General features: G+C 33.3%; 1 long non-coding RNA gene across 1 annotated transcript; it reads left to right on the top strand.

Annotated features, from left to right (window-relative positions):
- The first annotated feature begins 2,506 nt into the window (after positions 1–2,506).
- LOC147474678 (uncharacterized) lies at positions 2,507–4,767 on the top strand. The gene is made up of 4 exons (XR_015207816.1): positions 2,507–2,592; positions 2,722–2,900; positions 3,696–3,838; positions 4,453–4,767. It is a non-coding gene; the product is annotated as an uncharacterized LOC147474678 (long non-coding RNA).
- The last annotated feature ends 20,183 nt before the right edge of the window (positions 4,768–24,950 follow it).

Here is a 24,950-nt window from a genome sequence, read left to right on the forward strand (position 1 = left end):
TCTGATTTGACTATACACTTGTTGTCAAATGCATCACGTAGATCCATAAAGAAGGATTTCATATATATAGAAAAAGAACATAAGTCTGAGTCAAAATGTTGGAATTAATTAGTGCTCGAGTTAGGAATTTGCTCCTAGTGCTCCAAATATTTTAGATGCACAGTGTACTTCCTCTCCAAAAGTGTTAGGTTTGGAGAGTGATCCTTAATGTACTTCCTCTATTATTTAGAGGAGTTCAATTTGGTTTGTGGGATGCTGAAAAGATTCTTTTCAGAGAGGATAGTTCGTTTGATGGTGGCCCCCTTGCCACCGCTTTTCGGTTGTTGTTTGATCATCCGATTTAAAGCCTAACTTATTATGGACTGCGTGTTTGGATATGAGGACGACATATTTTTGAACTTTGGTCTACAAAGAGCTTTGAATTGTTGGAAAATTGATGTATGGGCTTCCCTTATGGCTAAGCTCAACAGCTCATGTGGTGCAAAATTATAATAAGCAAGTGTGCCCAAGCAAGAAAGGTCTCGTTTATTTGAACTATTTTAGTAGAAGGTACACTCTCTTTATCACTCTATTCTCTCTCTTAGGGTTTTAAATTCGATTTTTTGGGGTTTCAATGCAACTTGATTAGCAAATGAAATTCATTCTAGGTGGGGTTTTACTTAATTCTGGCTACACATTTGTTTTCTCTACTAATTTTACAGTCATGGGTTTTATCACAAGTTTCTTATAGAAAGTGTTGCTGCAAGGTCCAAGTTGGAGATGGAGGATGAGAAAGGGGAAAGAGAAATGTGTAGTCAATTGCTTAGTCTGTTTCGTATGATTAGTTTATTTTGGGAACAATTATCCTTCTAGTTTTTGAAGGAAGTGACTTGCTATGTATGTACGAGGTAAAAGTGGCTATTAGATACTTTCATGCTTTGTTGTGGTATGCTAAGGTATTTGTTTGCAGATAAATGGTTAGACTAAAATTCTTTTTCTGTTAAATGGTTAGACTGAAATTCTTCTATGCTAAGGTTTGGAAATCGTTAAAGTATTATGAAGATCTTAAGTCAGGTTCCTACATACACCTAGCCTTTTGCTGTTGTAGTGGCTGCTGCTCAAGCTATTCTTGATGAACAAGCACTTCAAGGTCATTGTTGCCATAGAGAGGCAGCTTTGTCTTTGAATATTTTCACATTGGGTATTAAAGAAGAGTGAATGAAAAGGCAATCAGGTGATGTTGTTTCACTCAACCTAAGATTTGCTCGATATCTATGTTCATTCAAAGTTTAAATTGTTTTGGGTAGTTAGGGTTTTTCACTTTTAGCTTTGACTGATCGAAAAAATCCTTAATTTTACTGAAAGTTTACAATTAATAAAATGCACTCAAATAGTCAAAGACTATATTAGTTTTTGGTATTTAGAGTTGCTTATATGCTGACATTATAGTATTAGTGATGGTTTGACATTGTTACTCAGGCATCTTGAATATAGTACATAGTCAAGTGCATGTCATATTGTCACGATTTGATATTGGGCTACTGCCAAGGAATAAGTTTCCGTCAGAACTCATGTTAGTTATATTTGGATGCTACCTAAGTCCTGGTGATATGAAGTAGGTGATGGTCGCCTGGATTCTAGCTTAAGCTCTTATGTTATTTTGTTTAGGGTCAGGGAAGTAAAGAAGGAATCTACTTCTGTTGCTTGTAGTTTCATGGCTGTGCTTTTGAACAAGGAATACTAAGAATTTCAAATATCCTGTACTATCGTATTATGCTGGTCCAGAGAGTACTTCAATTTTTTTTATTGCCAGTTGTCACTTGGTTTTGTGTTTGTCTTTCAACCGGTGGCTCGGGGCTGGCTCCTCACCATAACACCAATAGTAGAAGAATATTCGGCGTGCTTGGTCCTGAATGCCTGAATGTTTGCTTGAGAATGAACAGTTTGTTTTATTTAATCTTTTCAGGTAGGTACAGAGATTTCCTTCAGACTTCTTCTAGCATCCTCATCTTCATTTGAGAGTATGTTCCATGAAATAGAAAGTTGCGTGATAAAACACACTATATCATAGACAAGTCGTAACAACGGTGTATGTTATGGTACTGAAAGTTATGGAATCTCAGTCACAACATTGGAGAATGTTTTTCTAAGAGTTGCAAGATGCGACGTAGAAGAAATTGAACATATGGAACCGGATAAGGATCTTGTTTTACCTAATTCTCTTGATTCTGATGTTCAAAATTATTCTCAGATAAAGGCTTCGTATACCAAAATACTCTGTGGATATTATAGGAAAGTTCTTGAGGCAGTATTCACCATAGTGAAAAGCAGGGCCGAAAATATCGGTTGAAAAATCAATTTTTTGCCGATATTTATCATTTTTTCAGCCTACCGACTTCGAAATATTTGAAATATCAGTTTCGAAAATTAAATTTATTTTAAATCGATATATATCAGTAAAACCGATATAAAGATATATATCGGCGATATATTCCGACATATTCGATATATATCGTTTAATCCTTAACAACATCAGAGTTTAATCCTCTTTTACAAGGTGGAGGTGGTGGTGGTCCGGTTCCTTTCAATTTATCATGGCCAATTTCAGCAGCAGTACTTGTCTTTTTTTTTTTTTTACATCTTTCTTCCATAGTTTCATATTTATTCTGAATCGTGCCATGTACTACTGTTCTTCTCTACTTCATGACATGCAATTTCCAACTGAAAGCTTTCATCATGCAGGTTTCACATTATGTAGAGGGAGGCTGGATCCAGAGAGCTGAGCCAAGATCATATGAATTTCCAGATTCGGAGAAGGCACTAGCAGATGCTGTTGAAGTGGCAGGACCGAGATTGGGTCCAGCCCTTATTTCAATGAGTGAATATCTTATATCTAGTTTGAATGAATCATACCAGTCAAGGTGTCTCCCTTCTATGCTTTACTATGTCTTAAATGTTTTTCCTTTTTGCGAAGAAATTTATTTTGGTCAAGTCAGAAAAATTAACATAAGTTTAGGAGGACATGGACCAATCATAAGACACAATTGGCAAGATCCCATCTCAAAACTTACTAGTTACGACATAATTCGTCTTTCACATAACTAAGGAATTCCTTTAATAGAATGTTCACATGGGTACAAGAGAAACTTTGCTGATCCAACATGGTGCATGCTTTCTTGACGATATTCACAAGAGGGGAGATGTTTTTAATGGCTTCTTTCTCGCTTTGCTATCCACTTCTTTACTTTGTGCTCCATAGTCGTACTCGACTTTGTTTTGTTTTTTCCATTTTTTGTTGGCCACACAACTACCACTTGAGGTCTTTAGTCCACAACAAGGTTGTTAGCAATCAGTGTTATGGATCTTGAGGTTTGTGAAGGATCATCACTCTACATACAGTAATCGTTAGTTATTTATGAAACTTTGTAAAGAAGGATCATCACTTTGTAAAGAAGGAATCTACTTCTGTTGCTTGTTGTTTCAGGTGCTTCTTAATTACTAGGTTTTTTTTTCCAATAATTCTTTTGTTTATGCTACTACACTTGGCTATATGATGATTATTTTCTTTTGTTTCCATGTTTATATGATGATTCTACTGTAGAATGTTTCTTATATTTCAGTGGACTTCATCACCAAGTTGATGCTACTAGTCTCTATTTGAAATGCTGATATTTGGTAATGTTACTAGCAAAAGTGATAGTAGTTGTGTTTTGCAGTGTGCGCAGGGTAGAAAGTTTGAGTCGTGTTCAAGCTGGGATTCCGCTACCTACACAAAAATGTTACCCCGTCAAGTCTACATTTAAGCGAACCAAGTTTCATTACTTGTCGATGTCTGTGCTAAAAGCTACAAAACTAACAGGTTAGACTGTTCAAACTAAAATTTTTATCGTTCATATACTTACACTGATAATGAATTTTCGTAGTTTATTTTTTGACTCTTAGGCACTTAAAGTGTACATATACATATTTTTTTTCATCTCCTTGGGGGTAGGCTAAAGCATTGGCCATATGTTTATTTATTTATATATAGGTGCTTTGTACTTGGTTGTAAGTGTTTGAGTTATTCACAAAGGGTATGAGTTGTACATGTGTTCTCCAAGAACAATTAATGGGTATTGGACCTAAGTCTATCTTGGTTTAACTTAACAATGGACATATTGTTTGTTTGCGATCAGGGTTTCTTATAAGATGCTTATAATGACTTCTAGCTTGTTTCAAATAGTTTCAGTCGACTTAACCCTTAGATATATTAACAGTTGCAATTCTACTTATTCACATAGGTATTTATGATCTTGAGTTAACTATTTTGCATTAAACTATTATACCTACTAATGACTTACTTTAAATCCTTAAGAAATATCTTATGTATAATTAGTGCATGCCTAGATTACTTGGTTACCTTGTATATCGGTGCATTTATTGGTTATTTTATATCAAGTTATATTGAGTGTCACCACTTCTTTTCAATTGCAGGATTCAAGTGGGCTAGTGTGTTAAAAGATGTGAGATAGGATTTTGGAGTTCCCTTGGAGGAATGAATGCTACCAGTTGGGAAAGTGCTGTGGATTTGTCCAATTTGTTCATATGTGGGTGATCGACTTTGAAGAGATTATGTTATTTTTTCATTTGAATTTGGATTAGGATTAGGCTGATTATATTTATATGAATTAGATGAGAAATGTGTTATTTATTTCATTACGTTTTACAATTAAGTACAAATATATATTGGTTATCAAAGGGGATTGGAATGTTTCAATAAAATTAGCAATATATACGTGTTACTTGAAATTTAATTGATCATATTTAGGTATGTAGTTTATTCAGGTGTGTAGTTTATTGCAGGTTCCAATTTTGTGAGTTTATATATATATTCACGTTTTTTTTTAATAAAAAAAAATATACATATTATGGTTTTACCCAAACCGTCATGACTAATAATACTTTTTATGGTTGTTCAAAAAGATGAATTCATAACAGTTTATTTAAAACCATCATAAATGGTATGATTTGTTGTGATGGTTTTTGAGCAGTTGTTACTGTTTTTTTTATGGTTTTATGACTGTTAAAAAGGATGAATGTATAAATGTTTATTTAAAACCGTCACAAATGATATGATTTATTGTGACGGTTTTTGAGCAGTTGTTACCATTTTTTTATGGTAGAGAGAGGCTAGTCTAGAACAAATATTTGCGACAGTTTTGGGAAAAAAATAAATGACTCCCACTCCGTCACAGTTTTGGGAAAAAAAAACAGTAACAAAAGACTTTTTGTCACTATTTTTAACAGTGATATAAAGCCTTTTTTCTTGTAGTGTAATGCTAGACATAAAACTACAACAAGAAAGACTGTGTTAATTGACACTAATCTTTTAACTTCTAGTATAGCAACACCTAGGATGATTCCTTGGAGTGAAATTCAATTTCCTGACTCTTGGACTTGTAGAAACGCTGTTCAACCACAACCAATCATTAATAATGATTTAGATCAAATAATTCAATCAACAAAAGGAGAAGTTATATTAAACTTTAAGAAACCTTTTGTTAGTAGAAGTTTGTCCTCGAGATCTTCTTATAAGATCTATATACCACAATCTTCTAGGCATTCAGTATCTAAAGCTGAATCGTTATCTCAATATAATCAATCTATAGAAGAGATTCGTATCTCTAATCAACAAATACCACATGATATTTATAGACAGAACACTAGGGAATCTCCCACATCATCAAAAATGGAATTTGTTTTATAATGGATTATATACCATATGAAACAAATCAATTTTATAAATTAAAATATGAGGAGTTGAGTAAATATGTTACTCCTATCGAATTGAAACCTCTTGTTCACTACAACGAATATGACATATAACATCACTAATTTTACATCACATTTAGCGAAGTGATGTTATATGAAAACTATGACATCACTTTTCTCAGCATATGATGTAATAATTATCACAATTTTTTTTTAACATCACTTATTTCAGAAGCTAATGTAGTAGAGTTGTACAACATCATTTTAATAAGTGATGTCGTGATAGTGATGTAGTAACACTTTTTTACGTCACTCGTCGTGTCACTTTTAAAGTGATGCAATATCTATGTATTCAACATCACTTTAAAAGTGTTGTCACTCATTGTGTCACTTATAAAGTGATGTAATATCTATGTATTCAACATCACTGTAAAAGTGACTTTGCCAAGTTTTCGAAATCACTTATAATGTGACTTCTAGAAGTGTTATTATTAATATACCTCATCTTAATTAAGTTAATTAGTTAGGAAAAGACTATGAAAAAATTAGGTTACACTACACTATAATAGGATATTTGTAACATGCACCTTTTTTGCTTTGTAACAGTTTTTTACCATTGGTAAGTTTCTAACTCTATTTGGGAATGTTGGAAAGTGTTAGTTTAATTCGGATGAATTTCAATAATTAATTTCTAACACTTTCAAATTGGATAAAACCATGTCATAAGTGTTACAAACCCTGAAAACCAATCAAATTTTGAAATTTGAAGAAAGTGGGAAACCGAAAAAAATCGTGCTTGTATTATTTCGTGAAATAGAAAACATAATCTCTATCTTTTTTCTCTCAGTGTCGCTACTCCTCCTCTTCCCAACTAGGGTTTCATTCTCTTCTCTCTCACTACCGCTGCCAATTACTTCACTCAATTAATTTCAGTGGATAACTCAAACCTTCTATTCTTGAAACCAAATTGTGTCCCTCTTTCGTGCTCGAAACCCCTTCCGCTTTCTCTCATCTTCTCGAAACCCCTTCTTCTTTCTCTCCTCTTATCACTGGGAGGTCGCTCTCAATCACTGAAGAATTTAATTAGAAGATGATATGCATGATGCAAACAATGTTGATTCTGATGATTTCTATAGTGGAGAGACGACTATGGGTAGAGATGATGAGGATTATGGTGGTTTCGATAATGATACTGATGATTCCGATGATACCACTTCTCATCACCGTTAACAAGTTCATTTTTTACTCATTTTGTTTTAAAAATTGCACCTTTTTGTTATATTTGATTGCTATGTTTGTTAATTGGTTAGAATTTGTTTGCTTGTCATTAAAGAATTGTCCTAATTGGTTGATTTGATGGTTTAAATGGAAGAAATGTTGAAATTAATTGGGTTATTTGCATTTTTAGTAGGGTGGGAGTTATTTGATTAATTTTTTATTGTAGAAACTGTGGTTGTTAAGTAACATTTGAGAGTTAATAGTGCCACAAAATGAAAGTGACACTATAAGAAAAAATGTTTTATATCACTGTTAAAAACAGTCACAAAAAGTCTTTTGTCACTATTTTTTTTTTTCCAAAACCGTGATGGAGTGAGTCATTTATTTTTTTCCCAAAACCATCACAAATATTTGTTCCAAACTAGCCTCTCTCTACCATAAAAAATGGTAACAACTGCTCAAAAACCGTCACAACAAATCATATCATTTGTGACAGTTTTAAATAAATGGTTATGCTTTCATCTTTTTTAACGGTCATAAAACCATAAAAAAACGGTAACAACTGCTAAAAAACCGTCACAACAAATCATATCATTTGTGACGGTTTTAAATAAACTGTTATGCATTCATCCTTTCTAACAGTCATAAAAAGTACAATTAGTCATGACGGTTTGGATATAACGGTAATATTTATATATTATTTTTTTTTTAAAAAAAAAAAAAAAAAACGTGAATATATATATAAAAACCTCCAAAATTGGGGACCTGCAAACACCTGGATAAACTAGATATCTAAATATGATCCATTAAATTTCAAGTAACACTCATATATATTGCTAATTTCATTGAAACATTCCAATCCCATTGGATAACCAATATATACTAGCCATGTAGCCCGACCTGTGGCCGGGCCTGTTATTCTTAAACCCATCATGTCTGGGCCTATATTTAAGGGAAGCACTTGGAAGTTTAACATATCCATATCCAATAAGTAATCCATATCCATATCTATTAACTAATACATATCCATATCCATATCCATATCCAATAACTAATACATATCAATTAACTAATCCATTATTTTTTAGAATTTGTTTTTTTTTTATCCCATGCGCACATTTGAAATAATGAAATAATGCGTAGCTTTGTTTTTTGTTTTAGCATAACACATGAAAGGACAATTTTAATTTATATTAAATTAGAGAGCAGGCCAAATTCAGGGTTAGTTTGGTAAGAAGGCAAGTAATTATTTTTCAAATAGGGACTATTTTAAAAACTTTGCTGATGTGGCTCACTATGAGCATCTTGAGAGAAACGGATATTAATATAGGTAGGATTTGTACAGAATCGTAAAACATAATGAAATAAATAACACATTTTCAATCTAATTCAATATTAATAATTTAAAATTAACGATAAACCATCATATATTTTTTTTCTACAAAAAATTCCGCAGATTTTCCTTTGTATTTTCAACATTTCATATACTTAAAACCTGTCATAACCTGAAAATCAAAATAACATAATATTCATATATCAACCCTTCCAAGTTATATAGCATATGAAGATTAAAAGCTGAATTTTTAAAAGCCAAAGGGTATAAATGCATAGATAATAATGTTGTATCAACCATACTATCCACTAAGCGTAAAAATAAAAATGACCACTAAACATCAAGACGCTCAAATCAGAAAAGAAATTTAAAGGAAAAAAAAAGATACAACTCTCGCTTAAGTAGTACCAGCACTAGCCTTACCCTTCTATTAACTTATACACAGACGTACTAATTGTTCTAGTATGGAATGTCACATTTTCGATTTGTCTAAACTTAATCTTGAATAAAATCATCTGAAGGAACATCAATCAAAATTATATGGAGGAACGTGAACTAACCATATAGTCCAATTATTCACAAACTAACATTCGTGCAGACAAAAATACATACAAAAAACAAAAAGATAAAAAGGAAGCACAGAAATTTGAACAGACCAGGCCAAGCAAGACGACACCTTTAACGCCACAAAACAATTCTTGTATTTGCCAAGGAAATAAAAAACGAATTAACATACTATCGACTAACTCCTGGGAGATTACAATATAATTCAAATCTCACACTACACCAAAACAAGCAATTAGCAATGGCTAAAAACCATTATATTACTATTATTTTTTGCAACACTTATAATGCATTGCAAATTTGGCGTGGGTAAAGTGTTGCAAAACATTTGTAACTATTATATACCATTGCAATTTCTAATTACTAACAATTAAAAAGCGTAACTTATTTAGATTTTGCAACAGTCTATAACCGTTACTAATGTGTTGATACTTTCATTTTTTTTGCCCCGTTTTAGGGAGACTACCTGAACATGCAAAAAACAGCCCTCCTATATATGCAAAACAACAAATATCATATCTTAGTTTATAGCTGAACTAATTCACGACTTATTGTATTTTCTTATAATTTTAGTAAATAGTTAAAAGAAACATATACAAGTAAAAGGCTAAAAAAGTACGATACTCATCAAACATTCAAACCCTATCACTTAAGAACTTGAAAATATTTCCTAATGGGTACAAATTCAATATGATATTGTACGAAGGTTTTAAGCAATAGAAAATAACTTCTGGTTTTGAAAGGTACAAAACACAATCATCAGTTCCAAATAACTTCCAAGCGCAATACTAGCTACCAGCTACCAGGCATTGGTGGTGGCTTCACTATGTACAAGTGATCCAAACCAAGTCCACCGCACTGCAGCTCCACCAAGTACGTCCATATATTTCCTAAAAATGTAATATCATAATACCTGTTAATCAAAAGGGATTTCAATGACAGGCATATAATGAATACCTAGCTAACTTACAGTTATAACTACTACATTTGTGTGATTGTCTGTGTGCATGAGTTTGCTTGTGATGTGTTTGACAAGAGTTCTAAATACTTCCCTAATGCCATACTAGTTAAATAGGGTAATTTAAACAAGTACAAATAAAGTAGTCTCCACAACTAAATTTCTTATTCCCTTGCAAGGAAGAACTGATGATGATGATCTAACATAAGTAATTTGTAGACAAAGCACCTACCTTAACATGAGTCCGTGGAACATCATAAGTACGTAGCTATTCTGTTTTATCCATCAATTTACGTTCTGGCATGCTCAATATGAATGCAGCCTCATCAGGTGTAGCAGGTGTAACCGTTGTCCGTTAACCATTATCCCTTGTTGGTGTATACTTTTGGATGCATACAGACAATGAAGCTCCACAACCTAGCTAGTACCTAGAGCCCACCAAACCCAAGTGGTAGTTCCAATATGAATTTGGCAAGGTATAACCATCAAGCTGAATGATAGATTAATAATCCAGCTCATATGGCTAGATAAGTATAATTTTCAAGTAATACATAATTCTAACAATCACTAATTTTATATAATATTCAAGCGTTACTAATTGAAAATTGAGTGCGTTGGAAAATCACCCCAAAACAGTCCTAGCACTACACTCCTAGTATGGCTCCATGAATTGCAAATCCTAAATTCATGAAGACAATCTAACTAAACCCAAGTTGATATGACACCACTTGATACAACATTATAATCAGCAGCATTGCCATATTTATAGCATGAATACATCTAACATGGTTTTAAGAGTTTCAAGACAATAATCGAGTTTACTTCCAAGCTGAGTAGCCAAAAAACAAAATTAATGCTGCCATCATAATTTAAAATACATATATTATACAAACCATAATTAATCAAACTATATTGAGATTCATATAATTCCAACATAGCTACGTAGTGATGTGCAACCCATTCTCTAAAGATAAACCAAGAAACACCTATATTGCATTATAGGGGTGAGATGGAGAAAAGTTGGAACGTCAAGGTTATCTGCATACCTTGGTCCAAAAGCTCCACTGCTGTTGACATGCATGCAAGTCCAGACCCGATAATCGCCACCTTCAGTTTTGGTCCTCTATAATGCTCAGGTTCTGGTGGAAACAAACCTTTTAGAGATGATGGACAAACCATGCATTAGAGCAACAACATAGTGAGATCCAAGTAAAAAAACACTATAGCATGGGAATAAAAGGTCTAATTCCATTTTTTACTACTCTAAGGGAAGAGAAACATAAAAGAATGTTGAAATCATCAACAGTTAATTGGAACGATATTATTTGTTGTTTTTTTGTTCAACCATCAACAGTTAAGACATTGTTTAACATGTATTACAATTAGGACGTTGAAAGTCAATCTTATATAAACAACTGACATTGATTAGAATTCCCAACCAGACAAATATATCAGTATGGATGTCACTTACGTCGTAAAGGTGGTCTCCAAGCTTCAGTTTAACCACGTCGTGCGCTCTTGTAAACTATAATAAAGAAACCCACTTGTCACGTGTTCTGGTTCTATACACTTAGTTACCACATGCTAAGACACAACTAATCCAACTTAGATTTTCTACTACATAACTTTGACTTCAAAAAAAAAAAATACTTTGATTAGAAAAAATTATTCTAAAATCTAAACATATCTAGTATCATGAAAAAGTATCCAAGTTATACTTCAACTGCATAGCTTTAATAAATAAATAAATAAAAAAACATTGTGCATAGGAAAACCAAAACTTTCTACACAATTTCACATAGGAGTCACACTTTCATAGCCAACTTTAAATATATGTATAGTTAATCTTTCCGTGAAGTTTCTATTACAAAGTCACTTATATCAAAAATAAAAAAATAGCAACTTATTTAACATCAACTAATCATAAGATTGAATAAATTAAGTGCACCTTTCAATAAATTGAATAGACAAATTAACTTAATTTCAATCAAAATCGATACAGTATCAAGCAAGCAGTGTCAACCAAAATTCAAGCAAAAAAAACAAACGAAAAGATGATCATAAAAGACGCACCTGTGAGTCGAAACGAAATCAAAACTAAGCAGCATAAACTCTAGAAAGGGAGACCTAAAGCATGATATTTCAACACCGAAGAAGCAAAAAAGAGAAGAAAAAAAAATTGAAATCAATCAGATGGGTATTCTTAAGCAATTGATGCAACCAAAAAAGATAACTTTATAGTTATGGTTACATTCAATATATAGATATAAGCAACTTGAATTAGGCAAAATAACCATACCCAAAATATGCTCTCTTTGACAAACAATCGCTCGATTCCCCTGTGATGGGAGTCGTGGCAGGGGTTGAAGGGCCGGTGATGAATCCGATGAGTGTTGAGTTTGGATCGAGTAATAATAATAATAATAGTCAGTGGAATTTTGAGGTGCCTTTACCTCAGTTTAATTTATGGCAGCTTAGGATTCTGCATTTATGGTCTGGGCAAATTCAGCAACCTCATAGTCAGAGGTATAGTGAAATGGATGCTCCTTGGAGTCCTGGGTATTATTCGCCTAGGCATCATGGTGGGCACCATGATGCAAGGCAGGTGCCTGAGTTTCAACTTTCGCCCTCTTCTAGTCGATATCGTATGGGATTTGGGGAGTTTAGTGATAGGGCTTCAGCGGAGGAGTATGGGAGACAGTCATTTAGTCATCAACCCACAGCCACAATTTGATAATCGGTCACCTTTTGTCGATAATGTGGTCTGGGCTCCAGCTGGAACAATACCTAGTGAGAGTGGTGGTTTTCCAGTTAATCTTGGTCACCTTCGGAATGGTTTCAAAGGGAATAGTAGTAGGTGTGAGTAGTGTAGGATGGCTTTGCAAAGAAATCAAACTCCAATTGATACTGGTCGTTACCCTGATCCTAGATGGATGTCAGCAGCCCAACCTCATTTGGAACCACAAAACTGTACGAACGAATTCCATCAGTTTGGTAGTCCTCCTTCAGGCCGAAGTGCAACCATAGAAGGGAGGCTTACCATTTTAATTCGGAAGCAAATTTGGAGTCTGGAATATACCCCAAGGAACTAAATGATCCTCGTAACTTCTATAGTGAAGCTCATAATCACGAGTGAGGATGGATCCAGACCCTCGGGGTGAGGAGCCAAGAATTAGTTATGGTTACATTCAATATATTTTGGGTATAGTTAAATCTGTCAAAGAGGCATATTTCCTTTTGTTCTAGTTTGAATCAGACAAAAAGACTCTTAATTTATAATAAAATGAAGGCAGTACCAAGTAAATTCACAATAAAAAATTGCACCTTTGAAGCAAGAAAATTAAAATCGAATTGGCATCAACCCTAGTTTAGCAATGGAATCCCTAGAATATGGAAAACATAATTCAAAACTGAAAGTTGAAGATTCGAATGGGTACTTACTAAATCGGCAGTGAGAGAGAAGATTGAACAGCGTCCGCAAGAGAGACCATTGAGAAGCGGCAGGCGAGAAAGAAACCTAAGTTTAGAAGAAGTGTGAGAAAGAGATGGTTGTGTTTTCTGGTTCGAAGAAAAAAATTAATAGAGCGCGATTTGGTGTTCTCCCAAAATTTCGAAGTTGTTATGGGTTTTTGGATTTGCAACCCTTTCCACATGGTTTGGTGCAATTAATAAGTGTTACAAATTAATTTTAGAAAATCAACCGAATTAAAGTAGCACTTAACGACATTGGTAATGCTTATTAAGCGTAGGCGCTTACCAACGACAAAAGAGTGTTACAAAACAAAAAAGGTACATGTTACAAATATCATATTATGGTGTAGTGTCACCTAAAGATGATGATAGTTCTTTTTTGGCTGGGGAGTAAAAATGAGAGATCAATTAAAGATGTGATGATACAGTTTTTGGATTGAGAGCAGTTTCTGTTCTGTTTTGAGAGTGGTGAGTGAGTGAACATTTTTGAGAATGTAAATCGTGGACTAGAGAATGTTTCATTGAATGAGCGTGAGTGAAAACAGAGTCGTGAGAGATCGAGGTTATTTATTTTTGGGTGTTCATAAGAGGCACGAAGAGTGAGTGAGAGTGAACGTGGGCGTGTTTTCGAAGTAGTTTTTTTTAATGGGCTGGAGTTGTGGGCGGGACCAAAAAATGGATGGGCTGTCACATAAAGGCAGGGGAATATGTAACTGTTTTAGTAGAATGGTCACAAATATTACTCCACACATATGCCCTTACCTAGAAAAAAGCATTTGTGACAGTTTCTGATCCGACCGTCACCAATTTTGTTTTTTAAAACAGTCCCAAAAACCCTTTTTTCTAGCATTTGTGACCGTTTCGAACAGAATAGTCACAAATAACATTTTAAAATAGTCACAAAACCCATTTTTTCTACTAGTGTGGATTTTTTTGGGTCAGCTGGTGGTGAAAACTTTTGATGGAGTTTCACTTGTTTGTGGGATTTCCTTGACCTGGTTTTGCAATTTGATTAAGAACTCTCTGTAGATTAGTCACTCGGAATCTAGAACCTAATACTTTGAATTCACGAGATTGTCACTGTTGAGTAGGACCAACTACCATGTACTATGTCCTGGTCTCCTAGATATGCCATTGTAAATGTTAGACATGCCAGAAGTTCTCAATATATTTGAAGACATAAGAGCAGCTCAAAGCATGTGTTTTTTTGTTTGCTTTCTTTTCTTTTGGCGAACAGGAGCTATAATCTTTCCCCCTCTTTTCTCTTCTTTACATTTTTTGGTCGGAGTTTAACGCTTGCTTTGAATCCTTGCTTCCGAAGAACTACACCGTCTTAAGTGAGGCTGATATACGACAACATCAGGAAGAAGATATCACTAAAATTTCCACTGTGCTCTCTATCTCTAGAATTTCAGCTAGAAATGGCCTGCTACCTGTCAGAGCCTCGAATTGGCATGGGGCGGCCTGCAACAGCCTAACAGATGGCCTATACCAGCCTAGGACTTGAAAATGTATGAAGTATGAATCTTGGGTATTTTGTACCATTATAGAATTATTGTTTGGAACCATAGGAACTTTAAAAGCTAGTTTCTTAGGTAGTAATCAATGCACAAGTTTATTAGCGTGATATGAGTAAGCCCTCAAGATATGAGTTGGATTTGGAGGCGTTACACTTTTCCTTCCTATTTTTTTTTGTTTAGCATGGTAATCATTGTCATTATTTTTTTTTATTGTAGTCTTGGAGTTTGTGTTCTTTTAACTGTTGTTTCCACCAAGTGATAGTCGTCAAGTGTGATGATAGAACAAGAGATCTTGATATTTGCAACACATCCACTTCACTATATATTTACTGAATCAACAAGAACTCAAATAGATTGGTATTAATTTCCATAGTACTTGCTTTGTGATTAAACTCTTTGTGGTCTCTTGTTAGTTTAATTTAATGTATATTTTTGTTTCTTGGTCATTGATTGTAAATTTATGACTCGGGATAGAAAAGTTTGATCTAATTTTGACACTTGGTCTTGATTATATTAATTTTAGTTGTAAAACCTAATTTAAGAACATGGGTTTTTGATATTTTGTATGATCTATGAAGGAGGTTTGAGAATGCGTGGAAGACCGGGCTAGAAACATGACAGAATCAAAGCACATTGAGTGAGATTAATTGGAATATAGTTGGAGTTACACTTTATCCTTGTGCAGTCAACAAAAAAGGATTAATAGAGTAAGTCTTTAAACCTGATCTTAATCTTTCAATATCACCAAGGCCTTTTAGTTTTTTGTAGTGTAATATTTTTGTAGTGACCTGAAGTACTGGTGCAGCTTACATGCTATTGGTGTTACTGCCCAAATCATTAACAACTATTTAAATGTTTTCTTCTGGGTAGACACAAGTTTTAGAGTACTCTGCTAGTGATGCAGGAAAATGGACGACAACGTTTTTATTTTAACTCAACCTCCAACCAGCTTTTGGCACAGGACTGGACCTGATCTTGAACACAAGTAACTGTCTTATGTAGAACTTCCTTTGTCATTCAGGTACTATATTATGCGGATGTTCCATCTGTTTATTTTAATTTTATAAAATTTGTATTGATTTTCTAGTATAATGTTTCATATTGCAGAAAAAAAGAAAACAGAGTGACTTGTTAGGCTGTGATAGGTTATTGGTTTAAATTATTGCATTAAGCCAGGTTGTGATAGGTTCTTGGTTGGGTGATTGTGGTTCTCTTTGGCTCATTTCGGTACTGCAGATTAGATTTTGTTGGTATATGTTGGCTCGTTACAATTTTTTTGTATATAGTGTAATATTTGTAATTGGAGATGATATTTGTGTGATGAATGTGATTTTAAGATACATTTCATCTTTATTTGATGATAAATGACCAGGAAAATGGTATTACATTGGGATGATATTGGCAATTTTGTTTTTTAATTATTATTTTTTTAATATTTTTTTTATTATTTTGATAAATAGGACATCACTTTTAAAGTGATTTATAGAGTTATTTCAAATCACTTTACAAGTAATTTGGAATCTGAATGAATCGTCACTTCCTAAGTGATGTTAATCGGCCTTATTGATTTCACTTAAAAAGTGATGTTAAACGTTATAACATCACTTGTGGACATTGATTAAAAAATGATGCAAAGTTATAACATCACTTGTGGACATCAATTAAAAACTGTTGTGAAGTAACATCACTTGTGGACATCATTGAAAAAGTGATGTGGGAAACCCTAACTTTTCACGTCGCCACCATTCACATTATTCTCAAAAGTGATGTCTTATAGTTTTGACATCACTTTTTAAGTGATGGGAAATACCATTTATGTTGTAGTTGTTCAACATTATCAAGAGTATTTTCGATGGTACCAAGATTATGGTACTACTCTAGCTAAATGGTTTTGTCTAGAGTATTAGAATAATAAAATTCTTAATTCTAGAATCAAACGAGCTACTTTTCAATAGGATGTTAAGGATTATTTAAGATCCAAAGGTTTGTTATTTGATAATGATGTGTGTTAATTGATAGGGTAAAACCTAGTTTACCTACTCAATAGGTCAATCAAGTTAATAGTCATTTACCGGATAAGATTATTCCTTTACCAAATCAATCGGTAAAATATAAGGTAAAAATAGTTTTACCTAAACAGTTTGAGGTGAAAATATATGTTACCTCTATTGATAATTATATTGGTGTTTTAGAGTTTCATCAAAAGAATTAGACTACTTCTGATGAGAAGGAGATGACAGCTGTTCATCCTCCAACAACACCTTTAAAGCTGAAAGATAGTCTTGAAATTGTGGGTTATATCAAACCACATGAAGATCTTAATAGATCTGTTCATTTAGATGATGATAATAAACTTTGTAAGCAAAATATTTATACTAATTTATGTTTACAAACTATAGGAGCTCAATTAATTAGAATTGAGAATAATGCAGAAAATATCCTTAAGCATATTCCAAAGATAGATCCTAATAAAAATAAGGATAAAGAACCTATAAAGAATATTTCTTTAAAGCAGGATATTTCATCTGGTCATATTAGACCATCTATCCAACCTCCCTTGGATGTTCCAAATTTTAAGTTGGGACAATCGTCATCCAAAAATGACTTCATTGAAAAATTATATGGTCAATTAAGTAAATTAAATCTTAATATCATATATCTCAAGATTCAGATTCGAATAATGATATAAACCCTAATAAAATTTTGGATATAGAAGAAAATTTTGTTTCTTCTACTATTAATAAAATATCTTATGATAAGAATAATCAGAAGATGAATAATGCAGGATATAGTAGGCAATATTACCCTCGTCTTACTCCCTAAGATATTCTTTATGAAAAGGATCTTTTTAATGATCAGGCTTCCTATCATCCTAAAACTATTTATACATGGAATATTGATGGTAAATAAGAATACCAGATTTATCACAGTTTACAGGAGATGCTCATGTATGCAAAACTAATGGTAATACAGATGTGGATGTCTGTAAGTTCATATGCCATGGTTTTGTTGGAACCTTGAAAAGCTGGTGGGATAATGTTCTCACTAATGAGAAAAGATATAAATTTTTTAACTCAACTAAGACTAAGTTAAATTCTGATGCAAACGTGGAAGTGTCTACATCAGATGTTGTTTATACTTTATGTTTGACTATTGTCCATCATTTTATGGGACCAGACGAGATGAATGCTGAGAGGAACAAAGAACTTCTCTAAAATCTTAGATGTCCATCTGTATCTCATTTTAGATGGTATAAAGATGTGTTCTTAGCCAAAGTGCTTCAATTACATGATGCTAATAATGAGCATTGGAAATCTAAATTTATTGATGGTCTCTCTAACTTCTTTGTAGGAAAGGTTAGGAAAAAGCTTAGAGACTTAAATGGAGGATCTACCATTCCTTATAATTCACATACAAGTCTTATTAATCATGTCATTCAGGAAGGTCTTAGCCTTTGCAATGATTTAAAGCTACATCATAAGCTTAAAAAGCAGAACCTTTCTAGTAAGAAAGAGTTAGGAGAATTTTGTGAGCAATTTTCTTATGACATTCCTCCTGAGAAGAAAAAGAAGATTTCTTCTCATAAGTCACAGAAACCTTACAAGAGAAAATAGTCTCGTAAAAATAGAAAGAATTTCAATAAAAATTGGAAATCTAATAAAGAGTTTTACAATAATCCACATAAGAGAAATAATGTTACTTGTTTAAAATGTGGAAAAATTGGTCATTATGCCAATACGTGCCAAACCAAACAGAAGCTTCATAATCTAGAGATTGATGAAGATCTTAAATTACAATTAAGTAAATTATTACTAAATACTAGTTCTTCTAAATCAGATAATGATTATGGTAATGATTTTTATTCTAGTTCTTCGGATAATGAGTCACCATGTCAATGTAACATGTTGCAAGCAAAGTATGATAGCATGGAAGCTATCTTACAGATGAATGGTTTGACTGTTAATGTCTTGACCACTGACACTACTAAAAAAAAGGGTTTTTATCTCGGTTCTAAAATTAGCCTTATCTCGGTTCTGCTGATAAGAGAGATAATATGTCCTGTAAATGAGATAATATGTCCTGTAATTTAGGTACTAACTTTGAGTATAAATCTGTTATCTCGCCTCTTACTTAACCGAGATAAAATATATGGATTTTACCACTTTGGTGGATAGGAGGCCCGATATAATAGGAAATTTCATTTATCTCACCATTGTGGAACGAATATAATAGGAAATTTCATTTATCCCACCATTGTAGAACTGATATAATAGGAAATTTAATTTATTTCACATTGAACTGATATAATTGATATTAAACCAAATATCTCGGCACTCAAATGATATAATAGCTATTATACCAAATATCTCGGAATAAATTAAAGAAAACAAAAATCCTAAAAAAAATAGAAGTCCAAAAAAAAATTGAAGTCCCGCTCTACAGTACTCTCTCAAGAATATCACGAACTCACGATAATGGCAACTGCCGTTCTAATCCCAACTATCTCGCTCTCCGCTATCTCTTCGTGTATTTTTAATCCCAACTATCTGGTTAACTATCTCGCTCTCCACTATATATCTCTTCGTGTATTTTTAATCCCAGCTATCTCGCTTTCCACTATCCGTGTATTTTGCCCTCTCTTCACCTCTCGCACCAACGACTCAGAAACAATTTCCACTACCCATTTCAATCCCACAGTAGTTCAACAACTCTTCTGGGTTTTCAGGTACTAAAACTAAAATGATCTTAGATTAAGCTAGGAGATTATATAGTGTTCAAAACTAGTCAGATTTTTGAAAATTCATGTATAAATAAGTTAGTGCCTAACCTTTATAAATTGATTTGCAGTTTTTCCATCAGCTATTCATTCCTTGTTAAAACAAATTGGATCTGAGGAGGTTCTGGGAAACCGGAGGGGGTTTCCTAACTATTTGCGATATGAGATCTTCTGGGAAACCGGAGGGGGTTTCCTAGGAAACCGCTAATTGATTGGGAAATGGTTCCCAGTAACTACATGTATACTGTATCTAACAGTTCCACCTTAAGCATTGGTGACTTCAGAATTTTTTTGGGATAAAGTTGTCCATACCTCACACATGAGAAATTTCTCCAAACTTTCTTTACATATGCGGGTCATTTGCAACAGAAGATATACTAGATTTCCATTGTGTTTTTTCCTGGATAGATAAGTTCCTCTCTTCATAGCGGATCTGAGAAATCGTGTTTTGAGTTCGAGGATCAATTTCACTTCTTTGGGAGCAAATCGTGGATTTGAGCTACAAGCCATGGATCAAAGTTGTTAATCATGAAGAAACAGTATGTGACTATTTTTTTTTTGTTATATGAATGTTGTAGTATTTCCAACACAGTGCTTCTATAATGATATCGGTAATCTTTTCTTTCTAGCCTAAAATCGTTCAACGCCATTTTAATGATCTCATTTAAAGATCTGGAGAGGCCATGGCATTGATTTGGCCCGACAAAGTAAGGTTTTGTGTTCATGTATTTTCTTTTTATTGTGTCATTTACCTCTTCTTTCAAACTTTATCAATTTAAATGATTAAAGGTGAAGTTTTATCAGCCTTCAGTGAACAACATAATTGAACTGGATACAATGTCTAACAATTGATTTTTTTGCCTGCTACTATTGTCCCTTTTCTGAAATACCCACTCGCAGACTTTTATTTTACCTTTCCAATGGTTTTTTTAGTTGATTGGTTTGGATAAGAGAGGGAACACTAAAATAGAAATTATGGAGAATGATTTGGTAGAGGATACAATTCTGGAAAGAGTTGAATGGTAGAAGTGATATTCCTTTTAAGGTGACCACCGTTGAATGGTGGTATTGGGAACATTTGGGGATAGTTAGATGGTGAAGGCTTTGAACATTATTCATAGCTATGTCGGATATCAATGGTTCTGTTGGAAATTTAGAATTGTTCACTTTTGGATGTGAAATGGTTCCTTTGAAGGATGAGGGGGCTGGTGAGACATTTTTCATATCAGCAGCAACAATTTGGTTTGAAATTTTGTACAAAGTGTTTTGAGCTCTTGAAAGTTTGAAAGCTTCCTACATGAGTTGTGCTACATTGATTACGATTAATCGCACTTTTGACATGTTCTACAGACAACTGGTCAACTTTCAAGTTCAATCCTACTTGAAAATCATTGTATGCACTGCTTTATTAACTTATTGTATCGATTATAGAGCCTGCGGTGTTTTAAAAGGTCATCTCATCCCTGTAGTCAAATCAAGTGATTGGTTTATTTCCGTATATTCCTCAGTTTTTAACTTATAGTAATTGTTATGTATTGTTTTATCATGGTGATGAAGGTCAACTAAGCATGGCATTTGTGACTGAAATGCAAAAGGTTCCCTAGATTAGGTGATTTTCTTGTTTACAAAGAGAGAGAAGGAAAATAAAATGAAACTGACAAAATGGTTACAAAGCTGTTTTTCTTCACTGTTTCTGATCTTCACTCTGTTATCAATTTTTGCGATGATTCTTTTATGTTTGTTTGCCAGTTGAGGGTGAATTGTGGAAATCAGTGGAGTGGAACATATTATGGAAGTCAGATTTCCGAAGGATATGGGTATGCTGCAACCCACTTCCAGACTCCAGCACGTCTGGCGGAGCATATGGGACTCATCCAGTGTATGGCAACCACCAACAATAAGTAAGCTGAATGTATGATCAGCTCTCATATTTTTCTCTGAATACGATCAAGCTCTTATATAAAGTGTTGACAGTTAAATCATCATGAATTGCAATTAGTGAACTATATTGTTGACTTTGAACTATGACTTAAAGTCAAGCTGAGAGTCAATGGTGCCTCATCGTCTACGTGAAGACAAATGTTATTTATGCAATTCCTATCTCTATTATATTATTTTAAATGCACAAAAGCATCTATTTATTAACAATGTTTTTCGCTCTTAGGTCGATTGGTTTAAGAAAGATGGAGATTCTGTAAGTAACGGGACACAGTTTGCCAAAGTTTTTGGTAAGGTCACTGTTGCAACATTTTTATACTTGTTCAACCCTTCATTTTTCTGCCCTTCTTCTTTTGTTTATATTCTCTCTTATTATGTGGTTCTATTGCTTAGAAGTAACTTCTAAGCAATGTGAGGACCCTACATCTATCCTACCAGAGCTTCATTGGGGTGAGATAGCTTCTAGTGACACACATAGTAATGAATCTTGAGCAATCAAATAATTCTGTTCAGGAAGGGGCCTCCACTAAAGATGCACCTCAAGTTGAGTCCTTGGTTGCCAAGCGTGGAGATATTCTTATTGACATCAATGACCGATTCCCTCGGGATTTCCTGTCAGATATATTTTCAAAGGAAAGATTGACTGAAGACTCCTCTAGCATAAGTCTGTTGTACAATGATGGAACTGGATTGAGCATAAACATTGGTCATTCTTTTAGAAGTTAGTACAGGATGAGTTTGTTAGAAATGATGTTTCTCTTATAGATTAGGACCATCTTGGATATTCGTCTCCACTTACTAAAGTTGATGAAGAGAGTCTTGGAGCCTATAACTTTTCACAGCTGATGACCAACGTGAATATCTTGGGAGTTGTGGATTCTCAATTTTTTTTTGAGTAGGAAATTCAGCAGGAACCATCTGTCTCCTTTCCTGAATATATAGAGAAAGGTTAAAAAAATGTCTTATTATAGTTCGAAGAATAGTAGTTGATATAATATTTGAGTTTCTATAAATAATTGACTGATCACTAGTACTTTTTGAAAGTTAAGTTCATGTTCGACATTGTTCTTTCTTATCTTAATGAAATAAGTTCTTCAAAGAATTTATTTATGTTGGGTTGCTTTTGTTAATTGGTGTTGATGCTTATGAATATGAAATGGAATGTGGTGGTTTAGGACAGGTTTTTATTTGCTGGTTAATTGTCATGAGCAATACCAACAAAAAATGACAAAGGGTGAGATAAAAGGTTGTCCAACAATCTCCCTTTCTAAAAGAATTTATCACGGTTATTTTTTGATATTATCTCGGTTTCAATAAAAAAACATCTCAATTTTTTTCTATACTAATTGGTTTCAATCAACAATTTATCTTGGTTTTATTCTATATAATATCGGTTTTATTTAGAAAACCGAGATAATATATTTAGATAAGATGTTAGACTTCTGAGATAATTTAATAGCTTATTATCTCGGTTTTATAGAACTCTATTACCTCAGTGGATTTTACCTCGGTTGTAGTTTCCTAGAAAACCGAGATAAAATCTCTAACATCTCACATTTTAGCTGAGCTTATAAGCCCTTTTTTTTAGTAGTGTGATCAGTAGTCAGTTTTAGATCTTCTTGATACTATTACTAATCCTGACACTAAACTTAGGTTAATTAAAACTTGTTTTAAAGCAGTCAAGGATGATATTATTGATCCTTCCGAAGGTTATAACCTTAGAGAGGTTTTTTTTATCGTATAGGAAATAATAAACCTAGTTCTTCAAAATCACCTGCTCAACTAGATTGGAAAAAAGAAGTACAGAATCTTACTAATGAAATAGTTCAATTAAAACAGAGAGGTTTACAAGTTGAATTAAAACAGAAAAAGGCAGTCATAGAAGAGAAGTTAGACAACGACTTGGAATAATGTAATTTTATTTCTACTATATTTTCCAGGAAATGGAATATATTTATAACTTTGATTATCAACCATGAATATATTCTTACTGATTACATTGCTTTGGTAGATAGTGGTGAAGATATGAACTGCATATAAGAAGGTTTAATTCCTGAATAGTATTTTGAAGCTACTACTTAGACAATGACTAGTGGTAGTGGTAGTAAAATTGTTATTTAGCATAAATTAACTAAGGTTACTATTAGTAAAAATGAGGTTAGCATACCTATGTCATTTTTATTAATAAAAGATCTTACCCAACAAATTATTCTGGGAACTCCGTTCTTAAACACCATTTTTCCTATTATTAAGATAGATAAGTATGGTATTTATACTAACTTTGAGAATCACCCTTTGGTTTTCGAATTTATTTCTTCTTTTTTGCATGAACAAAAGAATCAAGATTGTGAAATATAATTCACAAATAGCTATTCTCATATGAGTATCCAAATATTTTGGAAACAAGATACTCTTCATTCTTATTTAAAGAATTTCTCTGGGATTATATCCTGTAAATCTAAGATATTATTTAATGTCTTTTTGTGCAGAATACAGAATGCTCCAATTTGGCTCATTGGAGAATCCATTATATGGACAACCCTCAGAGCAACCACTAGTGGCCTCTGAATCCTTACAAGATAATGCTGATGTTGAAATTATCAACAATTTTGAGGACAATTTAGGCCTCCCTAACTGGGATTATTCCCAGGAGACTGTTAGTCAACCTAACAGCACCAACAAGGGTAAAACCTTGGAGTCTGATTATATCATCACCATTGCGAGTTCTTCACATTCTTTTTCTAGAAAGTTTAACAATACTGGTAGAAGAAAAGTATTATTTTATGATATAAAGTTACCTTATGTTTATGATAACATGCATAAGTTCTTTACAAATCAGAAGCTTCACAGCTTTCAGAAGTCCATTTTGAATTGGACAATGTTATCAAATATTTTGAACAAAATAATAAGAAAAGTCTTATCCAGACCCTCAAGGTTACTGCTAAATATTTTAGCAAGAATAACCAGAGTGCTCTAACAACTTAGTCTGACTTCAAAAGAAGGTTTAATAAATCTCATGATCTGAAAAGATCCTTTGATTGTGTTTCTTGGAGTACTCTCTCCAGAGACTTTTCAAAATCCTTTTGGAATAAAGCCAAAATATCCCTTCCATCACCTTTACTAGAATTAATACAGAATCTCCTCCCTTCACATTATCAGAAATGGATTCAAAATTAGAATTCAATTGTATTGTGAACTTGTTCTTTAATTGTTAAAGACATTGCTCATATCACAGAAGGAACACACAACATGCATCCAAATTTGCATGTTTTTTTCCCTAGTACATTCTGGCAGTATTTCAGGCTTTTGGATATATATCTAATTGATGAACTGTTAGAGATGGGATTTATCAAATCCATAACAATCAGTACAATGGTATCTTTAGAAGTAGGAGTTGATAACAAGACATTCTTGGCTTTTCCTCTTGTTTAAGCCACAGAT

The sequence above is a fragment of the Coptis chinensis genome, chromosome 9 (genome assembly GCF_015680905.1).
Source record: "Coptis chinensis isolate HL-2020 chromosome 9, ASM1568090v1, whole genome shotgun sequence".
Lineage (NCBI taxonomy): Eukaryota > Viridiplantae > Streptophyta > Magnoliopsida > Ranunculales > Ranunculaceae > Coptis > Coptis chinensis.